General features: G+C 40.4%; 1 long non-coding RNA gene across 1 annotated transcript in view; it reads left to right on the forward strand.

Moving 5' to 3' along the window:
* Positions 1 to 11,659, forward strand: part of LOC107975245 (uncharacterized) — a 70,124-nt gene extending 58,465 nt beyond the window's left edge. Inside the window, exon 3 of the long non-coding RNA XR_001718655.4 lies at positions 11,305 to 11,659. This is a non-coding gene — a long non-coding RNA (uncharacterized LOC107975245). The remainder of the gene's footprint in view (positions 1 to 11,304) is intronic.
* Positions 11,660 to 12,982: the final 1,323 nt, after the last annotated feature.

Consider the following 12,982-nt stretch of genomic DNA (forward strand, 5'->3'; position numbering starts at 1 on the left):
GACCAGCCTAGACAACATAGTGTGACCTCCTGTTTCTATAAAAAAAAAAAGAAAAGAAAAAATAGCTGGGCATGGTCGTATATGCCTTAGTTCCAGCTTCTTGGGAGGCTGAGGTAAGAAGTTCGCTTAAGCCTAGGAGTTTGAGGCTGCAGTGAGCTATGATTGTACTACTAGCACTCCAGCCTGAGCTACAAAGTGAGACCCCTGTCTCTTAAAAAAAAAAAAAAAAGTTGAGAATGCATTTGCTTTCAAACACACAGGGGCAGTTTATAAACATTGTCCATGTATCAGACCTCAAATAAAGTCTCACCATGTTCAAGAAGAGACCATGCACAACATATTATCTTACAACAGTGCAACAAAAGTAGACGTTAACAAGATTTGAATAGCTTTTTTCTTAAATATAAATATTTAAAGATTTAAAAGCACGCTTTCACATATCTCTTGGTTTAACAGGCATATCAAACCCGAAATTACAAACTATGGAAAAATTAACAACAGAAAATACATTGCAGTTCGAAAGTAGCCTGGCCAACATGGTGAAATCCCATCTCTACTAAAAGTACAAAAATTAGCTGGGCATGGTGGCAAGTGCCTGTAATTCCCGCTACTTGGGAGGCTGAGGCAGGAGAATCACTTGAACCTGGGAGGCAGAGGTTGCAGTGAGCTAAGGTAGCACCATTACACTCCAGTCTGGGTGACGAGAGCAAAACTCTCTTTCTCTCAAATAATGATAATAATAATAATAATAATAATAAAATAAAAACAAAAACATTGCACAGTGAAACCCATATGATATAATTAATATGGTGCCCAGAAGTAGTAAATTGAATTCAAAACCTCTCAGGATATCTTACATTGAAATTTCAGTATTATTTGCGAAGCAGTGACCCGCAAAACTGGGATGAGAACATGCAAGTCAACTCTAATGTAGCTGAAGAAATTGAACTTTTGAATTCAGCTTACGTTACCAGTAGAAGTGGCTTTTCTTCTTTAACAGAGAAAGCATCTCCCCTGGCTTAAAGAATCTGCACTAGCCTCCCTTGAGGAAAGAATTGTCTTGCTAGGGAATTTGTAGGACCGTAGGTTTTTGTTACTGTTGTTGTTTTAAAAGAGAGAGTCTCGCTCTGTCACCCAGGCTAGAGTACTGTGGCATGATGAGAGCAGAGGATAACAACTTGTTTCAAATGAATCACTGGCTGTTGTGTTGCAGAGGACACTAGGGGGCAACAGTGTGGATGCCAGGAGACTAGGAGGCTATTATAGTAACCCAGATGAGAGAGGACAGCAACTGGGACAGTCCTGGGAGCAGTAGGGGTAGTGGAAAGTAGTCACTCTTGATATATTCTGTATGTAAAGCCAGCATGATCTCCTGATTTGTTGTGAGGGGATGTGGGGAGAGAAGAAGAGTCAAGGATAACTCCAAGGTCTTTGGTCTGAGCAATTAGGAGATGGAATTACCCCACAGAGATGGAGAAGATTGCAGGCAGGAGCCTGGAATCTGGAAGGAAGATTACGAGCTCAGTTTCAAATGTTAAGTCTGAGAAGTTAAGCTCCAAGTGGAGATATGGAGGAGACAATTGGCTATATGGGCCTAGAAATTTGGAGAGAGATCTGCCTTGGAGATATAAATTTAGGAGTCATCAGCATGTAAATGATGTGTAAGGGTCATAGGACTAGAGATCACCAAGGGAGAGAGGGTAGCTGGCAAAGAGAAGAGGCCAAGGACTGGGTCTTGGGGCTCTTTCTAACACTAAGTCATCAGGGGGAAGCAGAAGAACCAATCAAGGAGACTGAAAAGAAGCAGCCTGGTAGGAAGAAGGGAAGCCAAGAATGTGTTGTCCTGGAAACCACACAGAGTAACTGTATTAAGGAAGAGTGAAAGACAGACTTTGGCACATACTGACCTGACAGATCAAGTAAGATAATCAATGAGCACTGACCAATGGATTCAGTAATATGGCTATTACTGATGACTTTGTCAAGAACAGTTCAGTTGAGTGGTAAGGGCAAAAGCCTGATTGAGTGGATTCAAGACAGAATTTGAGGAAAGAAACTAGACAGCCAGGTGATTTGCTGCCAAGGGGAGCAAAGGAATGGGGCAGGAGCTGGTAGGAAGGTGAGGCCAAACGAGTGTGTGTAGTTTTTTTTTTTTTTCTATTTAAGGTAAGACAAAAAATAGCATGTTTGAGTCCTGGTAGAATGACCCAACAGACAGTGTAAAATGAATGGTGTTGGAGATAGAGAGGAGAACTGGTGGATTGATATTCTCCATTAGGCAAAAGGGATGGGATCTATTACATAAAGGGTGGGTGGGGCTCACAGAAAAACGGAAATTTCATCTATGGAAGAGACGGGAACATGGAGAATGTAGGTAGATACTTTGGTAGAAGCCTGCGGATATTTTCCTCTAACTGCTTCTGTTTTCTCAGTGAAGGGAGAATTAAGGTGAGCAGCTAAAAGCAAGGGTAGTCCAAAAATTCTATGAAGATATAAATATGTCAGAAACTTATTACTGTGGTGCTCCTTCTATTAAACTGTTTATTTGCCAGAGTGTCACTTGAGTAGAATTAATGAAGGTGTATTAGTCCATTTCACACAGCTATAAAGAAACATCTGAGACTGGGTAATTTATAAAGAAAAGAGGTTTAATTGACTCACAGTTCCGCATGGCTAGGGAGGCCTCGGGACACTTACAATAATGGCAGAAGGCGAAGGAGAAGCAAGTACCTTCTTCACAAGGTGGCAGGAAAGAGAGAGTGTGCAAGGGAAACTTCCACTTATGAACCATCAGATCTCGTGAGAAATCACTCACCATCACAAGAACAGCATGGGAAAAACCACCCCCATTATCCAATCACCTCCCAGTGGGTCCCTCCCTGGACACCTGAGGATTACAGTTCCAGACGAGATTTGGTGGGGACACAGAGCCAAACCATATCAGAAGGCAGAAGAAGTACCATAATAATGTGATACAAAGAACATCTGCCCTGTGGTACTCCTGTCTAGCTGTTTGATATATAACTAAATGCTACTCTTCCCGAACTCAGCATACAGGGAGGGAAATTTCAGGGCCTCCATCCCTGGGAGAATATTCTGAAAGAAGGGTAACCCTTAGCAACTGCACAAACTGCTCCCAGATGACTCACCAGAGAGCTTCTGGGTGGAAATCCAGTGGAAATAATGCAAACAGATTCATCTTGACCGCAGAGGTCTAACTCCACCCAAGGCTTAAGTTTCTTTCCTCTGTTGTACCCTGTGAGTTTCCTGGAGCAAATATTCATGCTTAGCTCCCATGTCTCTTCCCATTTAGCTGTCAGTTCCACTTAGGTATGCAAAGGCACTCAGTTCTCTCTGCTTTTAAAATTTCATGATTTTCCCCTGGCGTTCTCCTGAGATTCCTCCCAGTATTGCACCTTCATGCTCGCCTTCATAGGCGAGCAGCATTAACGCCTGGGCTTCCTGAGCATCCGCAGCAGCTTTCAAACAGAGAAGCACATTAGGAAAGCGAATTCACTCAGTCATTTAACTGTTCATTCTTCTATTTAGAACTTAAGAATGTACAAGGCACCTCAGACATTAAGGCCTTCTTGAGAAACGAGGGGAATATTTAAAAGCAGTTTTAAAAAAGAAAACATTAGCTCTGCAATTTTTATCTGTGTCTTGGATAGTTAACCTACAGAGAAAATTAATTTCTTACCACATTATATTTCTATCTCTCTCTCTCTCTCTCTCTGTGTGTGTGTGTGTGTGTGTGTGTGTAAATCTGGGAAGATCCCATGAACTTTTACTTACTCTGGTAGAATAGGCAGTTTAAGTCACAAGAAGTCTCAAATTTCTAAATGTCTAGTCCAAGGTATGAATGAGCACACCATTTCCATTCTAGGAGAAGTCCCTTCTCCTCTCCCTCCCAGCCGCAGATCTGTTATGGAAGGGCAGGCTTCTGCTCTCTGCCCCACTCCTTCAGGCTGGCTGATTCCTCAGGGTGGAAGGTGGAAGGGAAGGTATGGGGAAGTGGAGGTGGTTGTGATGTGTGAAAGTATTGCCTTCTGAGAGCCACTTAAATATCAGGAATGTTATAAGCTGGTTGTTAAACTGCTGGTAGCTTGAGATTAGTCATGGTGGGTGTATCTACACCACAGAGACTAGCAAATATTTCAGATCAAGGCTTCCCCATCACTGCCCTTGGAGAGCTGTTTTATTAACACATCACTGGCTTAGGGAATAGGAAATTCTTCCGGGGTTTAGGTGGCTTTGAGTGCTATAGTCTTGGCAGACAGTTCACCTGAGTCTTTCCCTACCTGTGAGTTCTTTGGAGACCACTATCATCAGGTACCTCTCTCCAGCCCCTGGGATACTATGGGCTGTTCATGTTGTCCTTGGGCAGGCTGCTTCCAATTCTCAGTCAGCTTCTGCTTGTAGAAGATGACCAGCCCCACACATTTCCTGCTGTTGGGGCCCCTTTGGGCTCTGGGCAGGATTCACTTTGATACTATCCCAGAGCAACATTCCTTTTATATTAGTTTTCTATTGCTGTATAAAAAGTGACTACAATCTCAGTGGATTAAAACAACACATATATATTTTTTAATCTCAGTTTCTGTGGGTCATGAGTCTGGGCCTGGCTTAAGCAGGCTCCTCTACTCAAGTCCTCACAATGCTGCAATGAAGATGTCTGATGGGCTGCATCCTCTCTGGAGCTTGGGGTCCTCTTCCAAGTGCTTGTGGTTCTTGTTGGAATTCAGTTCTGGGCAGTTGTAGGACTGAGGTCCTTGTTTTCTTGCTGGTTGTCAGCTGGGGCCTTCTCTCAGCTCCTGGAGGCCACTTGCAGTTCTTTGCTCTCTTAGCTTCCTCTCTTAGGTCCTTTGATCAGATGTCTTGCAAAGACAGAAAGATAATCTAACTGGTTTACCTATATGGATGTAATGTAATGATGGGAGTGACTATCCTATCACCTTTGCCTAACCAAGGTAGAGACATCCCATTCCTTTTCCACACCATGTAACATAATCAAGGGAGTGACATCCAACTGCCTTTGTCATATGCTATTGACCAGAAGCAAGATACAGGCTCTGCCTACATTAAACAGGAGGGGATTGTACGGAAGAATCATGACTCATTGGAGGTCATCTTTGGGTATGCCCACCATACCTACTACATCTGGTCCTTGAATTTCACAGACCTGTGATCATCTGTCAGAGGGGAGCCAGTTTCTTCCCACAGAGCCTCAACTTTCTGCCTGTTCTGCCATGAAAGCAGCCTGCTGACCTCTCTCTCTCCTTCTGGATTTCCAGAAGTGCAGCACATGTCTACTGTGTTCCCGCTGCAGGGGCCTGTGGATCCCTCTGATGGTCACTTTGGAGCCTACTGTCTTTAGACTTGAGGCAAAGCAAGTTGAAACTGACATAGCATTCCTGTCCTTGAGGTGAAAAGGGGGCTAGTAGTCACAGCACCAATTTCTCCAAAGAATGCTCCTGAAATTTTCTTTCCTCTTCGTATTCTGAGTTCTTTGTGTAAATTTGATCTTGTCAGTGGGCTCAAAAGTCAGTAGAATCTCCAACTTTCATATAGGAAATCAATAGAGTACAGTGTAAACTTTATAAACAATGAATAGCAGCATGTGTAGAATGTTTAAAAATGTGAAGGTGAATATTAGAAAAAATAGTTAAAAGAATAAAAACTGGTGCCATTGGAAAGCAGGGCAGGATAAGGGCGGGGCAGATATAGTGCTATTTTTCTTTTTATTCCTTTTAGCATTACTTAATTTTTTCAGATGTATTCCTGTATTATTTGGATTTTTTAAAATATATGCTCAAAGAGTCACTATTTTCATCTAGTCTTTGTACTTATATATCCCACTGCAGGACTAGACATAAGAATTTTTATACTTCAGTTTACTCATCTGCTAAATAAGCACAGTAATGCTTTAAAAATTAAGAGATGAAAACTCTTGATAAAATATTTTGAAACCTCTAAGGAAATATGCTTTAAAATATCAGTTGTGATGAGCCAATTTGCTATCACCAAGTCTTCTAAACATTGAATCAAATAGTCTTTGTCTAAGTTATTTCTGTGCCAAAGTTACCATTCAGTCTCAGCTGAAAATGTATTTACTAAACACAGCTACAACTATGACTTGTATTTATTATAGCTTAATGGTGAATTGTTGATTGCATGTTTGATATTTTTGGAAGTCAATGCTCACTTTATTGAAATATCTTCTGTCTAAAATGTATACCAATGTTCTTCATCATACCAATCTACATTAATATCTTAGACATATTGATATACAGACATGTTGGGCACATAGACCATGTGGAACAGGAAACCAAAGAAAATGTCAGACTGTTGAAATCAGCATTCAGAGATGAGAAACAATTGGCCAGTGTGGCATGGGGCAGCCTGTTTCAGAGATTACAAGGATTAGACCAAAGTCACAAACAAGGATAGACCCTGGCATCAGTAGCTAGAATTGTCAGTCAATATCCAGGCACGAGGGGCTGCTGCTCAAGGGAGTCTTTTCTGAGCTGCACTTTTCAACACTTGAAAGGCAAATTAGAGAGTAGCAGCTCTTCCTATTAAACTTAATTATGGATAGCAAATTGATCCATGCCATTTTAGAAATGCTCAACTCTTCAGTTATATTTGGCAGAAAATAGGAGGTTCCAACAAGTTCGATGTGAGTGAAGTTTAGTTCTTCTCTCACCACCTTAACATCATGTGCTGATGAAATAGAGTCTCACAATTCTGAGTCACAATTCTGAGTGGAGACATTTGTTACCATTGATTACAAAGTAAGGCCAGGCCGGTTCATGCTACCTATTGTTTTTTTCTTTAAATAAATCTTATTGTATATATTTGAGGTTTATCACATGATGTTATGGGATACAAATAGATAGTAAAATGGTTACTGTAGTGAAGCAAATCAAAACATACTCCTCTCACATTACTACTTTCTTGTGACAAAAGCAGCTAAAAATCCACCAAACAGAATTCCCTAATATAATTTTATTAACTGTAGTCCTCACATTGTACATGGAATCACTAGACTTGCCCATCCTACATATCTTCTACCTTACATGCCACCTACTGTAAGTCTCAGGAGTTCCTAGGTCTTTTCTTTAGGTGATTCATCCACTTGTTACATGGAAGGTTGATTTACTTGAGGCAGACACACTGATTTCCCAAAAGCAGAATCGTTTTACCCTGAGAGTTGACATCAGAGAAACAGAAGTTTTATGACCTTTCAACAGGATTCAGGTCACAAGGGCACAGGCCACAGGCCTTATCAGGTTCTTATTCTAGTGTGAGGAGTATCTTGAAACCATTTCCTTGGCTCATCTGTATATCTAGCATGTCATTAATTCATCATTGAGAGCCTATTTCTGATATTCTTTATGATAATTTCCTAAGCCTCCGTGCAAGAAGACTTGTGCTAGCCTCTGGAGTGCAGACTTCCCAACTAACTGCTGACTAGCTAACTAAGCAACCCGAGGGCAGGAATTTCTGCTTCAGACAACAGATAATACCTAAGGCTGTACTTAAACCAATACATGCTGTTTGTGCTGAGGGTTTTTTTTTTTTTGTAAAACAGTTTTGTTGGGATGCAATTTACTTTCCTTTAATATAAACTTTATCTACTGTAAGTGTACAATTTAGTAATTTTAGAAAATGTATAGGGTTGTGCACCCATCACAGCAATCCAATTTTATAATATTTTCGTCACTCAGAAAGATTCCTCTTGCCCATTTGCAGCCAATTTCGAATTCCATCTCCAGTTCCAGGCAACCACTAATCTATTATCTATTTCTATAGGTTTGGATTTTCTGAATATTTCATGTAAGTTGAATTATATAATGTGTGGATTTTGTATCTGGCTTATTTCATTTAGCATAATCTTTTGAGGTTCAGCCACGTTGTAACATGTATCAGTAGTTCACCCTTTTTGGTTGCTGAATAGTATTTCATTGCATATACACACTGAATTTTGTTATTCATTCACTATGAACATATATATATATAGTGAATGAACATATATATATATAGTTGTTTCCCCTTTTTGACTATTATGAATAATGCTGCTATGAACATACATATATATATATATAGTTGTTTCCCCTTTTTGACTATTATGAATAATGCTGCTATGAACATATATATATATATATATGTCCTATATATATATAGGTCCTTGAGTGAACATATGTTTTCATTCATTTAGGGTAGATAGCTAGGAGTTGGACCTAATGTTAAAGTGAAGTTTAAGCATTTTAAGAAACTGCCAACCTGTTTTCCTAAGTGACTGCACCATTTTTACATTCCATCAACGATGTAGGATGGTTCCAGTTTTCCCACATCTTCACCAGCCTTGTTATTGTTAAAGCAAACTAAACATGGCCTGAGAAGGAATCCGTACTTCCATATTTGAGTCCTTGTGGATGAACAGCAACCTAACTTAATAGTTAGACAAGACTGAAAACCTAACTTAAGAGTGTGAGCCTGTAATAACAGCTAGGTCTTGGCCAATCCCAGTGGCCATACTTCAACCATTCATACACTGCTGAGTGTTCAAACTGTGTTCAAATAAGGCAAATGCCAACCTGTAACCAATCCAGCTGTTCTGTACTTCACTTCCAATTTCTGTACCTCATTTCCTTTTTGTTTGTCTATAAATCTCATTCCACCACTTGACTGTGCTGCAGCCTCTGAATCTGCTGTGATTCTGGGGGTTGCCCGATTCGCGAATTGTTCATTGCTCAGTTAAACTCCTTTAAATTTAATTTGGCTGAAGGTTTTCTTTTAACATTACTATTTGTGTTTTTTATTATAGCCATCCTAGTGGGTGTGAAGTAATATCTCATTGTGATGTTGTTTTTATTGTATTTTTAAAAATTTCCTTTTAAATTTAAGATTCAGGGGGTACATGTGCAGGTTTGTCACAAGGGTATATTGTGTGATGCTGAGAGTTGGGTGTCTGCTGATCTCATCACCCAGATGGTGAATATAATACCCAATAGGAAGTTTTTCAGCCCTTGCCCCTCCTCTTCCCTCCCCAGTCTGGTAGTCCCCAGTGTCTGTTGTGCCAATGGTTATGTCCATGTGAACCCAAGATTTAGCTCCCACTTATAAGAACATGCGATATTTGGTTTCCTGTTTCTGTGTTAATTCGCTTAGAATAACAGCCTCCAGCTGCATCCATGTTGTTGCAAAAGACATTATTTCATTCTTTTTTTTATTGCTGTACAGTATTCCATGGTGTCTATGTACCACATGTTCTTTATCCAGCCCACCACTGATGGGCACTTGAGCTAATTCCATGTCTTAGCTGTTGTGAATAGTACTCTGATAAACATACTAGTGCAGGTGTCCTTTTGGTAGACCGATTTATTTTCCTTTGAGTATATACCCAGAAATGGTATTGCTGGGTTAAATGGTAGTTCTGTTTTTAGTTGTTTGACGATCTCTAAACTGCTTTCCTCAAGGGCTGAATTAATTTGCATTACCACCAACATTGTATAAGTGTTCCCTTTTTCTCTGCAACCTCACCAAAATATGTTATTTTTGACTTTTTAATAATAGCCATTCTGACTGTTGTGAGATGGTATCTCGTTGTGATTTTGATTTTCATCTCTCTGATGATTAGAGATGTTGAGAGTTTTGTCATATGTTTGTTGGCTGTATGTATGTCTTCCTTTGAGAAGTGTCTGTTCATGTCCTTTACCCACTTTTTAATGGTTGTTTGTTTTTGTTTCTTGCTGGTTTGTTTGAGTTTCTTACATATTCTGGTATGCTGAAGTATTTTAAAGAAAAACACAGACATCATAACAACACCCACTCGATGGATTATATGCAGCTGCATTTTCTACTAAACATCAGTTCTCCTGGAGCAGGCAAGCACATTAGAAAACAAAACACTTGAGGGAATGATATTACATTAATCTCCAACACTGGAGCTTGTTTCAGCTATGTACTAAGGGAGAATATAAATTTTGTTGTTGCACTTCATTCTTTTTCCATTTCTGATATAAACTTGGCAAGAAGTCTGTGCACTCCTGATCATCACTAACTAAGGTGCCTTGATCCATTGGAAGTTCTTCATCTTTTCTCAGTGGCATTAGCAGAAAATTGATGTTTCATACATGGCATTAGTTGGAGCATAATGCCATCTGTCAAGCAGAGGCATACTCTTTATTTCATTACTGCACTCCCAGGTTGACTAAAGGAAGAAACTAGTCTCTCTCTTTCTCTTCCTCTCTCTTCCTTTCTCTGTTCCCACTTCTTGCTTCTCTTTTCTATATCCTGCATTGTTATAAAATTTTTCTTCTAATAAGATAATTGATAGCTTGGTTCTTTGTAAAAACAAGATTGAGCTGTTTTTACAAAGAAAGCTGGTTAAATTTCCATTATTCCATGCCCTAAGAAAGATCTTCCAACTATAGCAGCTTCTGTTGTTTCTGCTACATGTTTTAAATGTTCTGCATCTACAGGTTACCCCTTGGCCAATAACATGGAATCTGGGTTAGCACCACCCCTCTGCAGCCTTTTCTTTTTTGAGATGGAGTCTCACTCTGTCACCCAGGCTGGAGTGCAGTGGCACCATCTCAGCTCACTGCAACCTCCACCTTCCAGGTTCAAGTGATTCTCCTGCTTCAGCCTCCCCAGTAGCTGGGACTACAGGCACCTGCCACCATGCCCGGCTAATTTTTTTGTATTTTTAGTAAGACAGGGTTTCACCATGTTGGCCAGGATGGTCTCGATCTCCTGAGCTCTTGATATGCCCACTTCGGCCTCCCAATGATGGGATTATAGGTGTGAGCCACCGCAACCGGCCTGTCCCAGAGATTTTTCTTGGCGCCTTTGTTTCCTTCCACCAGGTGTTATAGATCATTAGTTCCCACAGGCAGGCACTTAAACAATCAGGTTGCGTTTGGTCATTTATTTATTCTTTCACTCATTCATTAAATATTTACTGATCATATCTGCTCAAGACGAAGAGAATACACATATAAATGAGGGAAATACACCATCTAACCACAACGAGGGAGTTATTAACAGCTTTTTAACAGTAGTGCTTGAATACTTCTCTGGCGCTCTTTCCCCTACAATATTGAGCATCTAGCGAATGGCAGGCATGTTAATTCCCCTTCAAAAAGCTATGGGTTGAGACAGTAAACCTAGGGACTAGAATTAACCTTAGCCTTTTTTCCTCCTCCCTCCCTCCATCTCTTCTCCTCTTCCTCTTTCTCTTCCTTCCTCTCTTCCATCCATCCTTCTTTCCTTTCTTTTTAAAAAATCTGGTTTTAGGACTGGACTAAGAACTCAGTTAAGTGAAGCAAGCAAGAATTTCCCAAGTGATGCCAACTCAAAATGAATTATATCAAGAAAGGAAAAGCAGCTTTTTCATCTGGAAAGAACTGGAGACCTTGAACCTAGGCAGCATGTGCCTTGAACCTAGGATCAGTAAACAACAAGGATGGAAAAGACAGTAAGAATTTGGTCAGATCACCATATCTTTCCATTGTGCCTTTAGAACAAAAGGAAAGAAAATATCTCTTTGGCTCACAGAGAAAATATGTTGAGAAATGAAGTACAACCCCTCACCTTGCTGGGCACAGAGCAGGTGCTCGGTAAATAAATAGTGTATGTGTTCGCTGAGTAACATTTGACTTGAATTGCCTTTAAGCACTTTGAGTGATCCAGTGGTATTTATGGACCTCCCAGGCACAGCCCTGCACCAGCTTTCTCAGAGTAGTGTCTCCATACAGGCAAGCCTTTTAATCCCCAGTAAAACAAAAAGATGACGATAAATATTCAGTATCTTAAAAATTTAAGTAAATATGCAGTGTCCTACCTCTCACTCACATCTGCAAATGATCTTAGTTTGTTCCTTGGAGAGGAACCAAATGCTTTAGTGGATGGTAGCACATTCTCTCTCCCTTTGCTTGTATAGACCTGACCTAACTTAAAAATAAATGTTTAGTTAAGATGATCTCCAGCTTAACCTCTCTGAAGGCATAGGAAGCTGGATCAGGTGTAGCTGTCCCTGGCTATAGGTTGGAGTATCTTGATATAGGTGAAGCAGTGTTCCTAAGGGGAAGTCCTTCCTTGTTCACCAACTGGTTGTGTTCATGCCTTTTAGTATTTCCCCAAGTATTCAGCAAGTCAAAGTCTGTGGGTTAATAGGTACATTGAATAATAGGGATTGGATTTTAATTTTTCTCTTAAACTAACGTAACACATTGAGATGCTTATAACTGATGAGTGAGTTTGGTTCAGCATTCAGTATGGCTAATGATAACAATTTGTAAAAAGCATGTAGGGGTATTCACTGGGATAGACCGATGGCTGTGCTTATAAAATGTGGCTGTTCCCTTTCATTTTCCTGGAGTAATCTAGTTCAAAAGCTTTCAGGTTGTGTATAGGTAAATTGACTTATCAAGAACCGGTGAAAGGAGGATGATGTTGGTATTTAAATCCTATCTCTTATTTAATATGTAAACTTAGGGAAACATCTTCCCCTCCTTTAGAATTAATTTCTTAATCTTGTAAAACTGTGACACCAGGGTTTTCCCTGGTGTCCTCGGATTGTCAGTAAGGCTAAAAGTAGAGAATATGCCCCAAATTCTAAGCCCCAATAACTGCAGCTACTGGGGCCCACTAGCTCCTTGCAGGGTTTTCTGAGAGGCATTATTCCAACAGGCTTGAACACACTGCTTCACTGTCGGCTTGATCCCTGCTGACCTTAGAAAACTGAGAAGAGAGTCATCTGGGGGAAGAAAAGTGTTCATTTCCCCTCTTCATCTCCTCTGTTAGAGGCAAGAAAGGGAAGTCCAAGAGAATCATTCATAAATGTGGGGGTGGCCAAAAAGGGCAGGCAGACACTTCATTCCATGGTTGAGTGCCTGCTTAGTTAGCAGAGCTGGTGGCCTGCCTTTGAACTGCTAGGGGTGTGTGTGTGTATGTGTGCATTCACACATGGGCA

The sequence above is a fragment of the Pan troglodytes genome, chromosome 5 (assembly GCF_028858775.2).
Source record: "Pan troglodytes isolate AG18354 chromosome 5, NHGRI_mPanTro3-v2.0_pri, whole genome shotgun sequence".
Taxonomy (NCBI): Eukaryota; Metazoa; Chordata; class Mammalia; order Primates; family Hominidae; genus Pan; species Pan troglodytes.